At 37.3% G+C, this 21,458-nt stretch overlaps 1 protein-coding gene and 1 long non-coding RNA gene across 5 annotated transcripts in view; one reads left to right on the top strand and one right to left on the bottom strand.

The window, feature by feature from the left end:
* Positions 1–21,458, top strand: part of RBPJ (recombination signal binding protein for immunoglobulin kappa J region) — a 103,864-nt gene that overhangs the window by 38,571 nt on the left and 43,835 nt on the right. The gene's annotated exons all lie outside the window — the stretch shown is intronic.
* Positions 19,193–21,115, bottom strand: LOC122238100. The gene is made up of 2 exons (XR_006217053.1): positions 21,009–21,115; positions 19,193–19,385 (listed from the first exon to the last, which is right to left on the bottom strand). It is a non-coding gene; the product is annotated as an uncharacterized LOC122238100 (long non-coding RNA).

The following is a 21,458-nucleotide window of genomic DNA, read 5'->3' as shown; positions in this document are numbered from 1 at the left end:
GGGTCAAGAAATTGATTTAATGGGTTATGATCAGCATTAAGACACATATTAGAATAGAAAATAAAATATCAGAGAGCATGGGCTATAGAAAAGGCTATTTAAAAAATATTTTGTTTCAGGTTTTTAAAATGCTGAAATAAAATGTATACACATTTATGTTGATTGGATTGCTTTAAGTGTGCCTACCATGGTCACAGATGCTATTGGTCTGTCTTGTTTCACCTTGTTAAGAAATAACCAGGATACGTTCCAGTCTGTGGCTTGTAATGGTATGTCGTGCTCTATATTACCTTCAAGGATCCCCTTACGATCCCTTTCATTTGAAGTGAAGGTTATTATAGGAGAGTATCTAAGGAGTAGAGGAGAATAGGAGAACATAATGGCTTTTGAGTGGCATTAATCAAGGGTGTTTTATCAAGTAGAGTGATCAAGTATACTGCCCCTTGGCATACATTCTGGTATTTATCATCTATAGATCAGTGATCTTCAAACTGCCAGTAGTAGCCTATTCTGGAGTCAAATTAATAAGTTACTGCCTTTCCCCCTTAATTAAATGAAGCGGAAAAGAACAGAATAGCAAATGTCTTAATGTATCCCACAATATGGCTTTGTAAAACTTTTGTTTTAGGGGCATGTATATGTGCCAGATTGCAGAGACCTAAGTACTGGTAAAGATCAATTGGGAAATTGTATGAAGCTCAGTCTTACAAATCTAGATTGCCAAACTGACCCCGGCCAGAAGACTTCAGATATCTAAAACAGGATTGTCAGTTCAGTCGGTGGTCTTATCTCTGATGGTAGGTTATAGTTAATGAGCTGTGAAACATTTTTGTTGTTGTTGTTGTTGTTTTTAAGAGAGATGGTGCATATGCAGGGGAAAGAGGGAGTGAGAGAGAATCTCAAGCAGGTTCCATGTTCCTCACAGAGCCCTATGTGGGGCTTGGTCCCATGACCCCCAGTATCATGACCTGAGCCAAAATCAAGAGCCATTCAGGTGCCCCTTTGTTTTTGTTTTTTGTCATGTTATTGGTATGTGTGAACAGGTGTGAGCTTGCCCTGGTAAGTATTTAAAGTCTCCTAGGTAAGAAATTTATAATATATACTGCTTGAGGACGAATTTACTCTTACTTTACATTGATGAAAGTGGCCCATACAATTAAAAAAAAAAAAAACAAACCCAAACACCTGATGATAGATACTAAAACCCACCCAGTTCATTTTCTCATTCCTTATATGTTAGGACTTTGCATGTAATAAACAGGTGCTGCTTCAATTCAGAAGATAGACATAAGTTTAATGTTGCAAAAAGATTAAGCATAAATCAGATAGATTATAATATTTAGTGTAGTTAAATGTTAGACCTTTTATTTTTTTGTATATGTGCCTGTGTCCACTGCAGTGTCCTGCTAACAGGCAGATATTTGTTTTATATATTTGTTGAAGGTGATCACAGAGTTTCTGGTGAATATTTTAAAATAAAGCTTCAAAGTAGGACAATATCAGCATGTGTATGTTTTAGGATTGTGTCTAAAATACAGTTTCTCTCTAGAAAACAATAAGAGAATGAAGACTTCTGGTAAATGGTTTCATAGCAATGGAATTTGTATATTAGCTTTCTCCACTTGGGAGTTGAAAAATGGAAGAAATCTTTGCCAGAATAGGAGGCCAAAAGATGATAAGCACAATTCATCTTTCTTTGCAAGTTCTTGGAATTTGAGTCAGACATACATAGTTCCTGCTCTGAATTGGGTACGATATACTAAACTTAGAAATCATGTTTTGAAATTACAGAAGATAAAGTAGTAACCACCACCCTCCCCCACCCCCCCCACCCCCGCAACCAGGGGATTAAGTACGCCGTTGATGGTAGGTTGTCTTTGCACCAGTGTGTGCAGGGGTAAATTGCTAGTGGTGAGGCAGAAAACAGCCTGTGGATTCAGAGAATGGGAAAATTAATCCCGTTTTTCCATTACTCCATTTCCCCAAAACCTCCCACTCCCCACCCGACCTTGCCTTCTCCCAGATTGTTCAGTTCTTCCTACCCTCATCAACAGCATCGCTTGGCTCTTCATCATTATTTTAGTCCGGTTTATTCCCAACCTCCTCTCTCTTCCTCATGCTGCTTCTCCTGTTGAGACTGCAAAGTTTCATGGTGTTGCTTCCTGGCATTTATTTCTTCTTCACAACTATGTCCCTTTACTTTAGTTACCAGCATGCATGAGAATGACAGCAACTTGTATCCTTTGTCTTTGGTAGATTTTTCCTCCTAACATGTAGTTTAGAAAGAAACTAAACTGTATTCTAGTTTAGTTGGCCTCGAACTGAGAGCAGTGGCCACAGATGGCCCCAACCACATATCTAGGATTAGAAGAAAGAACATTTCATAAATTACTGTTAATTATTAGATATGGTTCCAGGATACTTTTGGTTACTAAAAACAAGTCAAAAACTCTCTTAAGAATGAAGATTAGCTGCTTTGAGAGTGTTTTAAAAAAATGTTTTAGATTATGAAAATAACAAAGTTTTAAAAATCTTTTGTATAAATAACATTGTTAGCATTAGGCACTTTCTCAAGCTAATTTATAGTACTTTGAAAAACATTGCCATTTTGCCTGTTTCTGGAATCTGGGATATCTATTAAAAGAATACTTTAGAACCCTATCTCAAGCATGAACCTAACTGAAGTGGAATATACTAGGTCAGTAATTGTCATGAAAATTGGGGAATATCTTGCTTGTGAAAAAAAAAAAAGAAATCAGTTTATCTTGTAATATTGAACTGCTAGGCGAGTATGGGGAGACTAGTGCGTAGGTGAGCCAGAAATGTGCACACATCCCAAACCTGTTGCTTAAATGAGGGGTACGGTTTTCATTATGGAGACCTTATCAGCCATGTGGCCAGGTTCTTACACATCAGAGCGAGTGAACTGCAAATAAAATAATGGCAGCTTTAGATGACGCCCACAAGTCGTCAGGTGTTGCTTTAACAACCGTCACATCAGCATATACTCTTTAAAAATAATGACTGGAAATGTACGACTTTGGAAAATAGCGATCGGAAAGGACAGCTGCCTTCTTCCACTCCCCCACTCTGCCCGCCCCTCGCTCACACGCTTGCGCTCTGTGATTATTTGTTATAAGGAATCCTGGGGAGGAACTCTTGGGGTGGTCGTTAGGACAAAGTATGTTTTCAGAGCATTTACTTTGGTGGAGTGCTTTTGTGTTTCGTTACAACAATGGGAGGACCAAGGTGATTAAAAATGTGCTGCAAGTGCTGATAGTAGCAGCTAAGCGGCTAGATTAATCAAGTCTGCATGAAATTTACCTTTGTGAAAATTCCTTTTTGGTTAAAATTCCTGTGGACAAAGTAATCTGTGAGTGGGAAATTGTGGCCTGGGGCAGGGACAAGGCAGGTACAGGTGGTGACTTGGAGCAGGTAAAATCCTTTGGGAACATTGACTTTTGAAGTAAAAGCTGTGGCTCCAGCCGCCGAGAACCAGTTTTCAATGCCACTCTCTCTACCCCCACAAGTCACACTGTGTTTTGTTGACTCCTGTATCCCCTGCCCCCAGACAGTGACTAGTCATAGCAGGTACTTAGTAAATACTTGTTAAGTGAACGAACTTTTGGTAATAGAGGTTATTAACATGCACTTGACCTGTCATGGCAGGACAGACCATTTCTTAGGTGCCAACTTCTTAATTTACAAACGGAGAGAATGAGTGTGGGTATATAAGGAAGTAATCACATTTTGAAATGATTTTAATTTCTTCAGTTTTATTGTCACTGAACTCTGAGTTAGAATTTGTATTAAAGACCGAGAAAATCTTGAGCGCATAATAGCTAGTATTTAAGGAGTGTTGGACTTACAAAATGCCCCCTCCAGCTCTCCAGGTTGTTACAATTAACGTTTGTATTTTACAGTGAGGAGACTGAAGCCCTCGAATAACTGTGAAAGGGCTAGAGTGGTTTTTTGTTAGAAAGACCAGGACTTTGGGGGAACAAGTCTTGGAAATAGTTTATACAATAATTCAACAGATTTTTCTCACAATGGTAGATCTCCAAGTGTGAGTTTTTGTTTTTTTTTTTTTAATAGGGAAAGAATGATTGTGATCTATGCTCGTATCCCACAGAAGAAAAGCTCTGTATTTGAACTAAAACATTTCCATATTTGGGATTGACCAGATTTAGTTTGTTAGGAGGTGGACAATTGCCCTTTTATGGCCGCGAGACACTCCATTACTGCTTTATTTCTCTTCAGCTTGGTGGCTCTGACACTTCCTCAGGCAATCCTTTTCTCTTCTTTTTCACTGCTCTGTTGCATCCCAGTGTTCTCTGTATCCTTTCTTCTCTTCCTACCCCACAACCTCCTCTCTGTTTTACATGCAGCCTTAACAAACAGGAATATTTGCTCTGCAGTCTTCCTGTTTAAAATAATGTGTGAACAGTGCTTTTGAGTGTGAGAACTGGGCAGACCAAGTGAGAGAAAGGAGGATGTTATAAAAATAGTATAAAATGTAGGTCCTAGCAAGTTGTCCAGAAGTCAAAAGGGTTGACCCCAGGACAAGTAGTATTCCTCTGTCAGATTAAAAGATTTGTTGAGTATAATGACCAGACTGGTCGGATTAATTCTTGAGGAATACTGGAACCAAACCAAGGCATTGAGGGATAACCAGGAAAAAAAAATCAACAATTAGAACTGTGACTCCCCTTTAACTTTGATTTTCATTCCAAAGTTCAAATTTATACTTAGAATTAAGGATCTAATTTTAGTCTTAAACTTTCCTTCATACCTAGGAACCACCATCATTTAAAAAGCCCAGAAAGTTAAGGGCTCCTGGGTGGCTCAGTCGGTTGGGTGTCCCGACTTTGGCTCAGGTCATGATTTTGTGGTTTGTGGGTTCGAACCCCATGTCAGGCTCTGCGCTGACAGCTCAGAGCCTGGAGCCTGCTTTGGATTTTGTGTCTCCCTTTGTCTCTGCCCTTACCCTCCTCGCTCACTTGCTCTCTCTCTCAAAAATAAATAAACATTAAGAAGAAAAAAGCCCAGGAAGTTAATTTGTCAGTTGCATCAATATTATTGGCTTATACATAATGGATCTTATATTAGTATTTGATTATTGAAACTACAATGAAAAATTGCCTGGGTGAAATTGCTGGAGACCTATACCTGGTATATGTAAGTTTTCCTATCAGTTAGATTCCTCAAAACTGTGTAAAGGAACATGGACTTCTAAGTACCTTGTTTCAGGAGTATTGTTTATAGCCCCATTTAGATCTTGATAAGAATCTATCAAAAACATGGATTAATACTTTTTTGAAGATGTCAACATGGCTCATTAAGGAACATTGGTATTGTTGAGCAAGTAATAGTAAACTATAGCAGGACATTCTCCTTAGGAAAAGTAGATAGTTTAATTAACATGAGGAAATTAGTCATCGTTTTAGGTTTTTGGACTTGGTAAAATAGTTCCTTTCTCTCCTTTATAAAACTTGTAAATTTAATAATTGACTTATTTGGGAGACTATAATTTTTTTCTCCAATGTGGAAAATAGTGTTCTAATTTCAGATCAATTTGTTCATGATTATTTTTAATTCAGAATAGTTCATCTAAATAATATTATAGCTTAAGAGCTACTATTCCATAATTTTTTTTGGTTTTGCCACCTTTTTTTCTTTTTTAACATATGACTTGCTATTATTCTGGTTTATTGGGTTAGTGAACACATACTGTCTACAGGCTTATGTTTGAAAACTTGATGTTAACACTATACACACTTGAGCCAACTTTAATGTGAATAATATAAGCTTATAGGTTTGGCCATATTTCTCTTATGCACACTTCTATTTAAAAAAAAAAAAAAAAAGGTTGTTCAGCATAAAAGTTATGGCCTAAAAAAATCCACTGTGCCTATCTGATTTATTGAGGAAACAGGTTGGCATTTTTTTTTCTCCTATAGCTCTTTAAAGGCTCTGGATTCCACTAATCCCTACAGCTGTTAACACATCAGATTTCCCTGGTTTATTTAACCTAGTGGCATTGTTTCATATTTTCTAGTTTGATTACTACAGCATTTCATTCTTGAGATTCAACAGTTTTTGTTTGCTGAGAAATAGTTTACAAGTTAAAAAATGATTTTTCTGAAACATTAAATTTTCATATGATGGGTGGTTTGTTTAATGAAAAAAGAAAATAGACATTAATTTATCAGTGAATTAGGGAGAAAAAAAGTCCTTATTTTGGGAAGATAAAGAAGCAGTTTAAGGACCAGAGTATGGCTTCCTTATGTATTTATGTGTGGGTCTCATTATCTTGACCTTAGTATGGTCGATGCATAGTCAGAGGTAGGAGAAAGTCCTGCCTTGTGACTTTCTGAGCTCAATTTTCTTTCTAAGTTTGAAATAATGCCTACAGGTCAGGGCTATGAATGAGAATTAAGTGACAGCATATATAAGGAGATACATGCTATTTGTTGTTACATACTTCTCTGTTCTATATGAGGCCAGTTTAGGAAGCTGTGGATAGAAGTAGTAATGAGAGCTTCCTTTAGCCTTGTGGAATCGGGGAATGGAAATATAGAAGATAATTTGAGATACAGTTGGCAGCATTAGTCAATGATTTGTTTATGACAGAAGGAAAGAATGAGAAGACTACTGTAGAGAAACGACATGTCTTCAGGGAGCATGCAGGTGTAGAAGTTGGTAAAAGGAATGTTAAGAATTAAGTGGCTGCAGTAGAGTTTATCTTTAAGGAAGACCTATCCTCCTGTTTTCTAGTTAGACAGTTTGATGTTGGGCCGTCGACTAGACAGTAAATTAACTCTGACAACACAGCTTTGCAGTTTGCATAATTTAAATTCATAGCACAGCAAAACACTAAGTACATACATACGTGAATGACTCAGATGGTGAGTGAAACCTCTTCCTATTAAAGGTGGTTATTCTCGTTTTCTTTGTTGCTTCCCAGCTTTTGCTCCTGTGTTAGTGCTTCGACACCATCAGTTTCTGATGATCTATACTTTTAATCACTTCATGGTCGTTCCCAGTTCAGAACCTTTCCTTTATGCTGAGCAGAGGTCCTCAGATGATTCGAGTATTCGGCTGCTTTTCCTACCACCCAGGGCAAAGCAGTTTGCCGTCAGATTGCACTCTCAACTTCTGTGCCGCTGTCTTGCGTATTACCTTTCAGAGTCCTGGGCCTCCTGTGAGCCTTGAGGAAGCAGATACTAGCTGCTGGGTCCGTGTTTTTGGTCCTAGTGGTGCACGAAGGCAGCGTGACAAGTTACTGGCTCGGATAGACTTTGGCAGAAAGCCATCTTTTAAGCTTTGAATTGTGGTTAAGACCACTTCTTCAGAGTGGTTTAGGCATTACCACAAATGCAGGTTTATTATATTATGGCCTGTTAAATGCATTGTTTTGGGCATTAACACTCAACGCTGAAAGGCATTTCCTTATTCATGCAATGGTATTATAAAAAAACATTTTGGAAGTCTCTTTCCCATTCTGATCATATGAATTTTGATCATTTTATTATTTTTGTTTATTAAAATTCTCCATTTTAATTCAGTGTCCTATGATTGGCATCGTTTATTATGCCCTCAGGGACAGGATTCTTTGAAACTGCTTAACTCCTTTATAAACCCGAGTCCTAGCCTTACCTTTATTCATTAGACCTTATTCTGGCTACCCTATCCATAAATGTTCTGGTCCGTGTTTTTTCAAGGAAAATAAAAGGCGGATGCACTGCTGAATTCAGATACTTGAGAATACCAAACTGTGTTAGAGATTTGGCTATGTAAGAAATTGGCCAAACATGGTTTGATGGAGGTTGGGCTGGTACTGTGTTTGTATAATTTCTATCACCATAAAAAAGAAGAATGTAAAACCTCTTTGTTTACTGAAGATGTTTGTGTAGATTCTTGGTTCCTTTCAACTCAGAAGAAAATGTACTTTGCAGAATTATGATCGATAGTGTAAATAGTAAAGTCATAAGACACAGTTCCCACTACAATTGTAACATTTTTCCTTGTGCGAGGAAAATGTAAGAGTAAATGTCAAATTTATGACATACATTTGTGGGCACACACGTGTCTGTATGCATATGTGTGTGGTAGCCAAGGTGTGGCTCCTCTGGCAATTGTCTTTAGATTTACTGAATTTTATGTATTGATAGCTTTAAACAGCATTTTTTTCACTTTCTAGTATTCGAAGAAAATTTTATCCTTTACCTTTAAGATTTAGTCAGTAGCTGAAGCATTGGGAGGGTAAAGAAGGTTTCCTTTTTGGTTTTTTGTGGACCCCTCACTGAAGCAAACCACATCTGTGCTTGTATCGTAGAAAGTTTTAGGATCAGTTACCGCACTTTACAATTCTAGCATAAAATCCATATCCCTGGCCCCATGTTCGCATGTTAGCTAAATTCCATCTTAATGCAGAGTATATGGAAAACCATGAACATTATACTTTGGCTCTGGTTTTTTTGTTGGTTTGTTTTTAATGTTTTATTAATTTTGAGAGGGACAGAGACTGAGTGCGAGCGGGGGAGGGGCAGAGAGCGAGGGAGACACAGAATCCGAAGCAGGCTCCAGGCTCCCGGCTCCCGGCTCCCAGCTGTCAGCATGGGAGCCTGGGGCTTGAACTCAGGAACCATGAGATCATGACCTGAGCCAAAGTCCAACACTTTAACTGAGCCACCCGGGTGCCTGGGCAAGGTAGTTTTCTGAGCTAATTTCCGCATCTGCATAATGAGGATAATAGCACCTACCTTATAGGACTGATAAGTGTATGCAGTTGAGATATGCAGGCACAGTACTAGCCTTACGCCAGCCCTCTAGTAGCTGCTGTTACAGTGTAGTCTGTACGGATAGGGACAGTGTGTCTTATTTGTTGCCACATGTTCCAAGTCTAGTGCAGTGCTTAACACACAATAGGCACTTAAATGTGTGTTAAATGATTAAGATAAAAATAACCAGAATATAGGAAAACAATTAAACCATTTTCTGTCTCCTTCCTTTTCTCAGTTTTAGATTAGATAGGCAAAGGAAGCCAGTTTTAAGATTAATAATGGGAACATTTTAATCCTAGTACATATTCAGCATTTTTTCCATGACATTTCATAGTTAGTGATTTTTTAAAAATACATAATCTTGTGGTAGATGATTTGCCACAGATGATCCTGATATTTTGCCTACTAAATAGAGAAGATTGTGGGAATATCTGATCTACAATTTGGATGGAGAGGGAGGAAGACCAATTTTGTTAGGACTTACATGCCTGTTGACATGATATTTAACTTTTCTTAATATGAAATATATCATCCTGGGATGGTGTAGCCCAGGACTAGAAAATCACTGCCTTGGGGCGCCTGGGTGGCTCAGTCGGTTGAGCGGCTGACTTCGGCTCAGGTCATGATCTCACGGTCCGTGAGTTCGAGCCCCGCGTCGGGCTCTGTGCTGACCGCTCAGAGCCTGGAGCCTGTTTCTGATTCTGTGTCTCCCTCTCTCTCTGACCCTCCCCCATTCATGCTCTGTCTCTCTCTGTCTCAAAAATAAATAAACGTTAAAAAAAAAAAAAAAAGAAAAAAAGAAAATCACTGCCTTATAAAATTTTGATGTTAAAATAAAATTTGAAGGCAATAGGAATGAATTCCAGGAAAGAACTCTTTCTCTCCACCCCCCGCCCCAACCAGCCATTCATTCAAAAAACAATTAAGAAAAATATGCATAATACCCACATACACACATATATATTTCTAAATTAATGTCATAAACCTACAGAAACAAAGCACACAAATTGTAAACGTACAGTAAAGTGAATCTTCACAAAGTGAATATACATGTGTGACCATCACACGCATGAAGCAAGAATGTTACCAGCTCCCTGGAAGCCCTTCTTGTTGCCCCTTCTGGTCTCTCTGCTACTCTCCCACAGGTAACCCGTATCCCGATGAACACTGCACATTAGTGTGGCTTGTTTTTGAATTTCCTATAAACAGATTTATATAATTTTGTGCCTTTTTGAGTCTGGCTTCTTTTGCTCGCGATCAGCATATCACATATATGGTGATAGCTTGTTCACTTTGGTTACTGAATAGCACTCTATTGTATGATTATTCCTTAATTTATCTGATCCTTGACACTGGTCTTTTGGGTTGTTTCTAGTTCTGGCTTATGTCTGATGCTACAGATGTTCTTGTACATGTCTTTTGGTATCCATTTATACACATAATGTGGGGAGAGTATTTTTACTACTTTGGAATTTCATCGGCAATAATAATCTCAAGTCAGCAAGCAATATATTTTAAACTGTTGTCAATGGGCTAGCGGTATCACTACGTTCTCGGGTGTACTTGCCTTAAGGAAGAGTCACAGGCCTCCATGTCCTGCCTAATTGCGTGATACTGCTTCTCAGGCTTTTCTGTTGCATAGGCTGAGTCAGGACTAAGTAGGGAGACACCCACTGAACCTAACTTTGAAAGGGAAACATGCTTTTTCTACTCCTCCCATTTCCTTCCGTGTGATGGGACCTATGTGATGTATGATGCTTGGCCTGTCTCCACATACCAGGTGTGTGGAACGTTTTATTTTTAGAGCGTTAGGACTCAATATAGAGTGTGGCTTTAAAATTTCAAGTTCTTTTGGCTTAATAGTTGTGTGGGTTTTTTTCACTGAAAATTACTTATTTTTCCATAACTTATTCTTTGGAGGCAGGAACTTCTGATGTAACCATTTTTCTCATATCCTTTCCTACTAAAAATCTCCTTGGCCCTTTGTACTGTAGGGTAAGCTTCCATCTCAGAAATCATTGATGGCCACTTCTTGGGGTTCTGACCTATCTCAGTGTCAGACGTTTCTTGTTCACTTGTCCGAGGCAGTGGTTAACAGGTAACTGGAGCCCTTCCCAGACAGATGTTTTATACACTAAATGTTGCATGTATTTGCAAGAGTAGAACCCACGAAGAACAGGTGGGAAAAAAATCCCATTGTGGATGGTTATACTGTTATGGCCTTCTAAATTTTCTGTAGGGAGAAAAATGTCTTTTGCTGCCTTCTTTTTTCTTTTCAACCCCTCCCTCCCTTCCTTCCTTTTTTTTTTTTTTTTTTTTTTTTTTTTGACTCACTAAGGTTAGAATATTTAAGGATGAGAAAAAAGTTAATACCTCTTCTGATTAATAATCAGATTTATTTCTTCCTGCAAAGAAATTCCAAGTGGCTGCTTAGCCTTTAAAGAACTGACAACCTTAACATCTCTGACAGAAAATTTGTAGGGAGGAAAAAAATCTTCACTGCTTGTAACTTGAGGTGGGCATGAAAAATAAGAGGGGACATGCGTGGGAGAAAACTTTGTGACTTCATCTCATATATAAGCCAGTTGTCCATGATCACTTGTGGATTTTCTATGAAAGGTGTTTAGTCCTAAACAGTTTTTGATGGGTTACTTGTGTGCTGTCTGGGCTGCCCTTCCTTGGAAGGTATAAATTCTAGGGCAAACCTCTCTTTCTCCTTTCGTATCTTTGCCTTGATGGTGGTAGGAACCGTTTGTGTGTGTGTCTGTGTACATGTGGATACACATGTGCTATTTCTATTTATATGTTCATATACTCCTCATTTGTTTGTTTTGGCACCTGCTTGTTGGTGTTTAAGTTACTGCGCAGCTGCTGATACTTGACCTGGTAGTAACTTAGGACCCCTCAAAGCTGAGCCCTTATCTCTCTCTGAGCCGTAGTTTAAGGCAAAACTAAATGTGTTTTTGTGTGTGGTAAATTATATATGATGACATAAAATGTATCATTTTAACCATTTTTAAATGTACAGTTCAGTTGCATTAAGTACCTTTACGTTATCGTACAACTATCTCCATCCGTCTCCAAAGCTTTTTATCTTCCCAAACTGAAACTCTGTACTCTCTCTGCTCCCTGACCCCTATCGCCAGCCCCAGCTCCTGGCAACCAGCATTCTACTTTTCTGGCTCTGTGAATGTGGCCACTCTAGGTACCTTATATAAGTGCAATCCTAGAACATGTGCCCTTTCGTGTCTGGCTTATTTCTCTCAGCATAAAGTTTTCAAGGTTCATCCACGTCGTAGCATGTGTCAGAATTTCCTTTTTAAGGCAGAATAATATTATATGTGTATACCACATTTGTTCATTTCTTCATTCATTAGTAGGCATTTGGGTTGTTTCCACCTTTGGGCTGTTGTAAATAATGCTGCTGTGAGCAATGGTGCGCAAAGTATCTGTTTGAGTCCCTGCTTTCACTTCTTTTGGGTTTACACCCAGACTTGAATTTGATTGGTCATGCAGTAACTGTATGTATAATTTTTGGAGGAGCCACCGCACTGCTTTCTATAGTGGCCGCACCATTGTACATTCCCACAGTAAGGTACAGAGGTTTCCCATATCCTCACCAACACTTGTTATTTTCTGTTATTTTTGATAATCACCATCCTAATGGATGTGAAGCGGTATTTCTTTATGGTTTTGATTTGCATTTTCCTAATGACTAGTGATGTTGAGTATCTTTTCACGTGCTTATTTGCCATTTGTTTATCTTCTCGGACAAATATATCTGTTCAAGTCTCTTTCCTATTTTCTTCTCCTGTACCTATTTTTAAATCAGGTTTTTTGTTGTTGAGTTAGAGGAGTTTTTTATATATTCTGGATGTTAATCCCTATGAGATACATGGTTAATTACATGTATTTCTAAAACAATATAAATGTGTATTTGGTTTGAAGGGTCTATTTCAGTTTTACCATATTTGTTAGAGTAAATATCATTGAGTAATCCAGCCTTGAAGGAGTAGTGGTGTTTTACTGAGTGCTTATTCGTACCAGGTACTCTTTAGGTGCTATACATAGATCAACATTTTAAATTCTCGTGAGACTCATATGGAAGTACTGTTATCTGTGTTTTCAGCTGAGGAAAATGAGACATAGAATTTAAGTAACTTCCACTTGTGGCATTAAATCTGGGATTTGAATTTAAGCAATGCAGCTCTGGGGTCCAGGTACTTACCACAGCACTTGTCTACCATTCCCACGTGTGATACTCTGTGTTCTCATCAGGTGACACTTTGCACCTCTGGAACGTGGCCTTAAAAGGCAGTTCATAAGGTCAAGTGAGGCATCTGAAGGAGTTCTTAACAAAAATTAAGCAGATAGCTAAGATTGGAACCTATTTAAAGCTCTTTAAGTTGCATTGTATTTCTCTTTGTGGAGGTATATGTTTTCCTTAAGGGTGTGAATTTCTTTATTTGAATTGGGCATATGTTTTTCTAAAGTAGCTTTCCCAGGGAAATTTGCTGAGACTGTTTTTTGAGCAAACTCTTAACTCGTATGCCTTTATCTGTTTTTACTTTAAGCTACCTGTGTTGTACCCTTGGTGTGTGAGTTGATTTCTAGAGAATGTAATTTTATTTTGCTGTTTACCTAAACCAGACTTAATTAGTAAAGAATAAGGCACCTGTTAAATTGTATAACACATTCTAGAACAAATTGGAATTCTTGCTGCTGCCTGTAATTATCACAAATAATTGTGTATAAGGTGTATGTATTTTTTTATATGTGCACTTGGGGGAGATGAAAATGTAGATCTTATTTTCTCATTCAAAATGAATGCTGCTAACTGGTTTGCTTTTTTTTTTTAATTTTATTTATTTTTTTTATTTAATGTCTTTATTTATTTTTGAGACACAGAGAGACACAGAGCATGAGCAGGGGAGGGGCAGAGAGAGAAGGGGACACAGAATCCAAAGCAGGCTCCAGGCTCTGAAGCTGTCAGCACAGAGCCTGACATGGGGCTCAAACTCATGGACTGTGAGATCATGACTTTAGCTGAAATCGGATGCTTAACTGACTGAGCCACCCAGGCGCCCCTAACTGGTTTGCTTTTTTAGGTATATATGGCCGCGACTGGGAGGTGGTATATAGTCAGAAAGTGATTCCTAATTGTACACATGACATTTACTTTTTTTGTTGTTGTTAATACAAATGATGCTTTATTCATCATGTTTCTTCGTATGCATATTTTTCCACAGTCACAAATTGTCTACCTATATAATAAATTTCTTGAATTATTAATAGACATTGTTAAAATGTGTTCCAAAAAGATTGCACAAATTTAAACTCCCGACAGTGTGTGAGATTTGTTTGTCCACTCGTGCACTAGCACAGAGTATTAGCAAAACTTTACATCTATAAGCGAATCTTGCATAATTGTCAAGAGAACATAAAAGCTATATCAGGAAGCTGGCCATAGTCTTTTATATGATACCTCCCCTGAATGTTTTTTGATAGGTTTGTCACCACCAGTTTCTGTGGCAAAGCAGGGTCAGGCCAGCAACTTGATCGAGAGGTTAGTGTTTCTCAGAGTGTGGCCTTTTTATTCTGATACAATTTCAGTTTACAGAAGAATTACAAAAATACTACAAGGAAAATGCCAGGTATCTCAAGTGTTAACATTTTACCACATTTGCTTTATTCTTCTGTATGTCTATACACACACACACACACGCACGCACACAATTTATTTTCTGTAGACCATTTGAAGGTAAGAAGTAGACAACTTTCCTTTAGTTTCCCTAAATATTGTGGTGGTTGTTTCTAATAAAAATAAGAACAGTCCCTTACATAACCCCTGTACAATTATCACAGCTAGGATGTTAAGATTGATATAATCCTGTTGTCCACTCTGCTAGCTCTATTCAGATTTTGTCAGTTGTCTGAATAATGTCCTTTATAGCAGAAGTAAATTCTGGATAGTATGTTGCACTCAGTTATCATGTGTCTTTAGTCTCTTTTAATCTGGCCAGTTCCTCAGTTTTTTATCTTTCATAACCTTGATGCTTTTTATTTTATTTTATTTTTTTAATTTTTAACGTTTTTTATTTATGTTTGAGACAGAGACAGAGCATGAACAGGGGAGGGGCAGAGAGAAGGGGAGACACAGATTCTGAAGCAGGCTCCAGGCTCTGAGCTGCCAGCACAGAGCCTGATGCAGGGCTTGAACTCACAAACCTCGAGATCATGACCTGAGCCGAAGTCGGGCGCTTAACCGACTGAGCTACCCAGGTGCCCCCAATTTTTTTTTAATTTTTTTTAATTTTTTTTAATTTTTTTTTTTTTTTTAATGGTAACCTTGATGCTTTTAAGAGTATAGTTCAGGGGCGCCTGGGTGGCGCAGTCGGTTAAGCGTCCGACTTCAGCCAGGTCACGATCTCGCGGTCCGTGAGTTCGAGCCCCGCGTCAGGCTCTGGGCTGATGGCTCGGAGCCTGGAGCCTGTTTCCGATTCTGTGTCTCCCTCTCTCTCTGACCCTCCCCCGTTCATGCTCTGTCTCTCTCTGTCCCAAAAATAAAAAAAAAAAAAAAAAAAAAAAAAAAAAAAAAACGTTGAAAAAAAAAAGAGTATAGTTCAGATACTGGGCACCTGGGTGGCTCAGTCGGTTAAGCATCTGACTTTGGCTCAGGTCATGATCTCACGGTTCATGAGTTTGAGCCCCATGTCTGGCTGTGTGCCGACAGCTCAGAGCCTGGAACCTGCCTCGGATTCTGTGTCCTCCTCTCTCTGCCCCTCTGCCCGCTCACACTCTTTGTCTCTCAAAAATAAATATTGAAAAAAAAATTTTTAAGTAATTAAAGTATAGCTCAGTTATTTTGTTGACTAATCCATGCTTTAGGTTTAAATTTTCTCGTGTTCAGCTTCAGTTTCTACATTTTTTTGTCAGTAACATCACAGAAGTGATAATGTACTCAATGCATTATATTAGGAAGCATTGTCAGTTTGTCCCATTCAGTCTTTTGATATGTGAAATTAGCATAGTTTGCCCAGTGTCCAGTTGCCCCCTCTTCTAGAAGCCATAGATTTTAAGATGCATACTTTTCATATAAGATCTCATCTGCAGTGTTAATGGATGCCAGTGTTCTCGCAACTCAGTTATGCTATCTGGATAGTAAGGCTTATGGCTCTTGCAGATTTAACCCGGGAAAGCCCTTCCCCAGGTAATGGATTTTTGGAAAGGCACCCCCTTATCCCAGTAATAATATTGGAAATATCTAAGAAGGCAGATACTGAGAATAGCTGGAGATGATGGTCTCAGTCACCCTTCAGTTATGTCTTTCTGCTTTTCCTGTTGCTTTTCACAAACTGCTGCCACATTGTTACAAAGATAACTTTGATATTTTTCTTTTATTGTAAAGAAAAGGTAGAATAAAAATTAAAGAAACCGTGCTTTTCAGATGTTCTACCAGTACAGGGAATTGGGGGAAGCACGTTTCTCCACCTGATGGGGCCAGCTGCAAGCATGGCTTGTCTTTGAAATCTACCCCGTAGGATATTTGTTCTCATAGAAACACATTTAATACATGTGATGGCCAGGAGGGCACGTGGTGCCAAGGACCACTGGTTGCACCTCAACAGGTTTTCAGCAGTATTGTTACCAAATGTGATTCTTGAGGGAAGAGCAAGTTCAAAACTAGAAATTAAAAGTAGAACAAAGGCAGACATGTTTTGCTCAAAGTTGTGTGACTTAATAGGCTGTTTTCTGCCACAGACAGAGAATGGATGAGCTTTTTACAGTAGAGATAAATTACATATTTATTTTTTAAAAAATTTCAGTTGGTTAAATATTAATCTCCAGTTCTATCCAATAGGTACAATATGTAGTTTCTAAAATTTTACTTTTGTTAATTACATAGAAGAACATCTTTGCATATATTTCACTGTCCATGTGTCCTAATAGCATATACGTTCCATAAAGACATAGATTTGTTCACTGATGTATTCTATATATCTATATTTGATTTCTACTAGGTGAATGAATGAATCTGGAGGCAAGGACAGAATGTTATATGTAGCCTTTTCTAATTAGCCTCTTATATTTTTTTGTGAGTAAATTATCAAACAGCTTCCTAGTATATTTTGCTTTCTTTTCATATTATACATTATCATAAAATAGAATAATAATGTGTATTACCTATTTGTTTCCTTCTGATGGCATGGCCAGGTGTGCATTCTTGAGGATATGAGTCAACATTACTAATTTTTCCTCAATCAAGTGCTATTTTATTTCACTGTCTTAAATCATGGGAATCCCAATACTTTCCAACTGTATAAAATTAATATGCTGTTCACAGCAAATTTGGTATAAAATTTAATTTATGAGTTTGGATTGTTCATGCTTTCTTTTCTACTTATTTCCTGCAAATACTACACCAATGTTTCTTGCCTTTATTTTATTCTCATTTCTGTTAAAGCAGAAAATTTGTGAAATACAGTAAAATAGAGGCAGTTGCTTTTAGTTCCACAACCCAGGGGCACAAGAGTTTCCCAAAGACTTGAGCTTGTTTTCCAGCCACATCTGTTTTTAAAACTGATGTTCTAATATTGTTACTCTAGATAACATCAGGTTTTGGGGACTTTTTGTAGCAATGTGTTACGATCAAGTCATGATCTCATGGTTCATGGGTTCGAGCCCTGCATCAGGCTCTGTGTTTCCCTCTCTCTCTGCCTCTCTCTGTCTCTCTCTCAAAAATAAATAAACATTAAAAAAAAGCCAGAATCATAACTTTCCCCTTAGATATATAAGCAGATTATTATATATTATTACATTTAGTCAGAACTACATTTTATATAATACAGCATGCATATAATTTGAGAAACTTCTTGCCGATGAGATATCGACAATCTATACTATCAAAAAGATAATTGGATAGCAGTGATTCTTTGTCACAATGAAGAATTAATTCCGTATTTTATAAAATTAAAAGCATCCTTAGAGTACTTAGGGATTTAGATTATTTTTTATTGTTAAATACGCCATACACCTATTATGAAAAGCATTTTACATGAGAGTGGTCTAAACTTGGTTGGTCCAACTTATTTCTGGTTCACTTGTTAACACAGATCATGTGAATAGACACCTTGTTTTTATTTTTTTATTTTTTATTTTTGACACCTTGTTTTTAAAATAGATTGCAAATAAAGATAAAAGTTTATGCCTATCTTACCATTCCCTATTATAAGAGTGAGAGATAGAGTTTAATCTTTAAATTATAATCAGTCTATGAGAAATTGATAATGGACTGTAGTCCTTTCTGCTGAAAGGTGAATATTTTGACTGCATGATATAAATATTGCATCATGAATTTTTTTGAGTCATTCATGTTTAAAAATGGACCTTCTTTTTTGCAGTAGATAATTCTTGAAGTTGTATATATTGTATATCAGATTAGTAGTGAAAATTACAGGATCCATAATGCACCTTATTATGTAACTTGACATTTTAAAATATGTGGACCTATAAATTTTATTAAATAATTAGGATTTAGTTCAGCTGCAAGCTTCAGAATACTTCACTGTGAACCTAGTAAATGCTTTCATGACTTTTCTTACAAAACCCATTTTCTTATTCTTCCCCTATTGCAGTAAATACAGTAACCATTAGTTTTAATGAGATAGTGTGATGGCGTATGCATTAAAGAAAGGACTGGGATCGCTCGCAACAGTTAATGGAGGTGCTTTATTATCTACTGAAGAAGCAATTTAATTTTATTAACAGATTGCTCACTTTAGGATGCCGCCTGGATAGAATGTTGCTAAATTTTGAAGTGCTGTTCCAAGCTCAACGTGCAGACTTGCTGAGTTCTCTTGCTCATGTTTTCTGTAGGGGCAGGAGGGATTCTGCATGAGAATGTTGTGTAATTGTTGATTTCATCCAAGGGGTATTTCCAAAAAGGAATAGAGACAGATATTTTAATTAACACTTAGTTGTTAATCTGATTTTGAAAGCATTTCAGAGCACCGAGAAACAAAATTTATGTTTCAATTGTGAGTACAGTGGATCTCTTACTCGTCCTGTAATAAAGCTGTGTCAGATCCAAAAGGTGCCTGATGGTTGGAATATTAGTATGGAATGCTAGTATGAAGGGTACCATGTCATGATCTCCACTGGAAAGTTTTATTTATTTCGTTAGCTGTGTCTCTGTAAAATTTTCACCATTTTAACCACCTCACTTTGCTTGTCTTTATAAAGTGCAACTGTGCTCTTTCTTACATATACAGTATATGCAAAGAAATATTTTAAAGGCTGTCTTAAACTTCTTGGTTTTTGTAAACTATATCTAACATAGTAAGGCAGTTTAATGGTACGTGTAATCAGTTTGAAAAATTCAACAAAGTCTTCCGTTTGGAAAAAGATTCAGGAGTAGATTTTCAGCTTTTATTCCAGAACTGAAATTTACAGATGAGCCAGTAGTTCAGTGAGTGTTTGTTGTTGTTGTTGTTTGTTTTTCAGTAGTTCAGTGGTTTAGAACCTGTGGTCTTCAGTGGCCCTGCTGATGTTGCTGCTAAAACATTGTGTTTTGTTTCTTGGTTTTTAAAATTGAATATCCTGCAGGGTAAAATCAAAGAATTAATAAGTAATTCTTCCAACAGAAACTTAGATTGTTGACTCATGTTTGTGTACTATTTGAGTTAGAATACTATTTCAGTATTTCAGGGTTAACAAAAAAGAAACTTCAGAAACTTAGATTGTTTACTCATATTTGTGTACTATTTGAGTTAGAATACTATTTCAGTATGTCAGGGTTAACAAAAAAGAAACTTCAGAAACTTAGATTGTTTACTCATATTTGTGTACTATTTGAGTTAGAATACTATTTCAATATTTCAGGGTTAACAAAAATGTAGCCACAGGTACCCATTGTTTATAAATCCTGAGTTCATAAACAATGTCATATAGCATTAAATTACACAACAAAATGTACTACATCAGATGCTAAGGCTTTTATCATCAAAGTTAATAAGTTTGTGGGACATGAAGTACAGTAGAGAACTCTTAAGTCAAATTAGGCTTTGCAACCTGTAACTAATTATGAGCAAGTCACTTAGCCTGTTTGTAACTTCAGTCTGCTTGAAAACAATTCTATTGGTCCATTTTCAAGTGTTGTGCTTCCACCATCTCTTAGAGAACCTCGCAGTGGAAATAGGTCATCACGTAGAAGTTCGTTTCTTCTTCCTCTATACTTATTTATTCTTATTAACATCACGCTTAGTTCCTTATTTCATAATTTTGGCTTGCCAATTTATAACAAAAGTGTAGTAATAATGACTAACATTTATTGAGCACTTACTGCATACCAGGCACTGTTTTATGTGTTTCTAAATATTAACATATTTAATCCCTTCAACACCTCTTTGAGGTAAATGTAGTCACGGTGCCCTCTTCACATGTGAGGAAACTAAGGTCTGGAGAGTCAGGTAACTTCAAAGTTACACAATAGGAAAATACTAAATCATGGATTTGAACTCAGCTAATTTTACTCTAGAGAGTTTTTCTTAACCTCCGTGCTGTATTCTAATTACAGCCTAAATTGTGCTTTCTTGACCCTTGTTCAAGCTTTTCTCTTTGCCCTCTTACAACCAGTTGAAATGCTTTTGTTTGTCCACTTAGCCTATTTCTTTCTGAAGGGCCATGTACTATAAGTTTCTTGAGTAGTAACATCTAGGTTTGTTTTTTTTTTTTTTAATTTTGTTTGCATATAATTGACACAGTGTTACATTAGTTTCCTGTATAGCATAGTGATTCAACTTTTCTCTGTGTTCTGCTGTGCTCACCGTAAGTGTAGTTACATTCTGACACCATACAACACTATTACAGTGTTGTTGACTATATTCCCTATGCTGTGCCTTTTATTCCTGTGACTTACTCATTCTATAACTGAAAGCCTGTGTCTCCTGCTCCCTCTCACCCGTTTTGCCCACCGCCCACTCCCTTCCCTCTGGCAGCCATGAGTTTATTCTCTATATTTATAAGTCTGATTCTGATTTTTTATTTTTTTAACTTCACATATGAATGAAATCATGGGGTATTTGTCTTTTTCAATATGACTTACTTCACATAGTGTAATACCCTCTAGGTTCATCCATGTTTTCTCAAATGGCAAGATCTCCCCCCCCTTTTTTTTAATGTCTTCATGATATTCTGTGTGTGTGTGTGTGTGTGTGTACCCACCATATTTTCCTTATCCATTTGTCTATCAATGGTCCTTAGGTTGCTTTGATATCTTGGCTCTTGTAAATAATGCTGCAATAAACACAAGGGACATATATCATTTTGAATTCGTGTTTTCATTTTCTTTGGTTAAGTACTCAGTAGTGGAATTACTGGGTCATAAGGTATTTCTGTTTTTAATTTTTGAGGAACCTCTGTACTGTTTTCCACAGTGACTGTACCAGTTTACATTCCTACCAGCAGTGCGCAGGGTTCCTTTTTCTCCATATCCTCGCCAACACTTGTTATCTTTTGTGTTGTTTACTTTAGCCATTCTTACAGGTGTTAAGGTGCTGTCTCGTGGCTTTGATTTGCATTTCCCTAATGATTAGTGTTGTTGAGCATCTTCTCATGTGTCTGTTGGCCATTTGTATGTCTGGAAAAATATCTATTCAGGTCCTCTGCCCATTT

The sequence above is a fragment of the Panthera tigris genome, chromosome B1, assembly GCF_018350195.1.
Source record: "Panthera tigris isolate Pti1 chromosome B1, P.tigris_Pti1_mat1.1, whole genome shotgun sequence".
Taxonomy (NCBI): Eukaryota; Metazoa; Chordata; class Mammalia; order Carnivora; family Felidae; genus Panthera; species Panthera tigris.
Note: the sequence above shows the minus strand (reverse complement) of the source record. Positions and strands in the feature narration are given on the sequence as shown.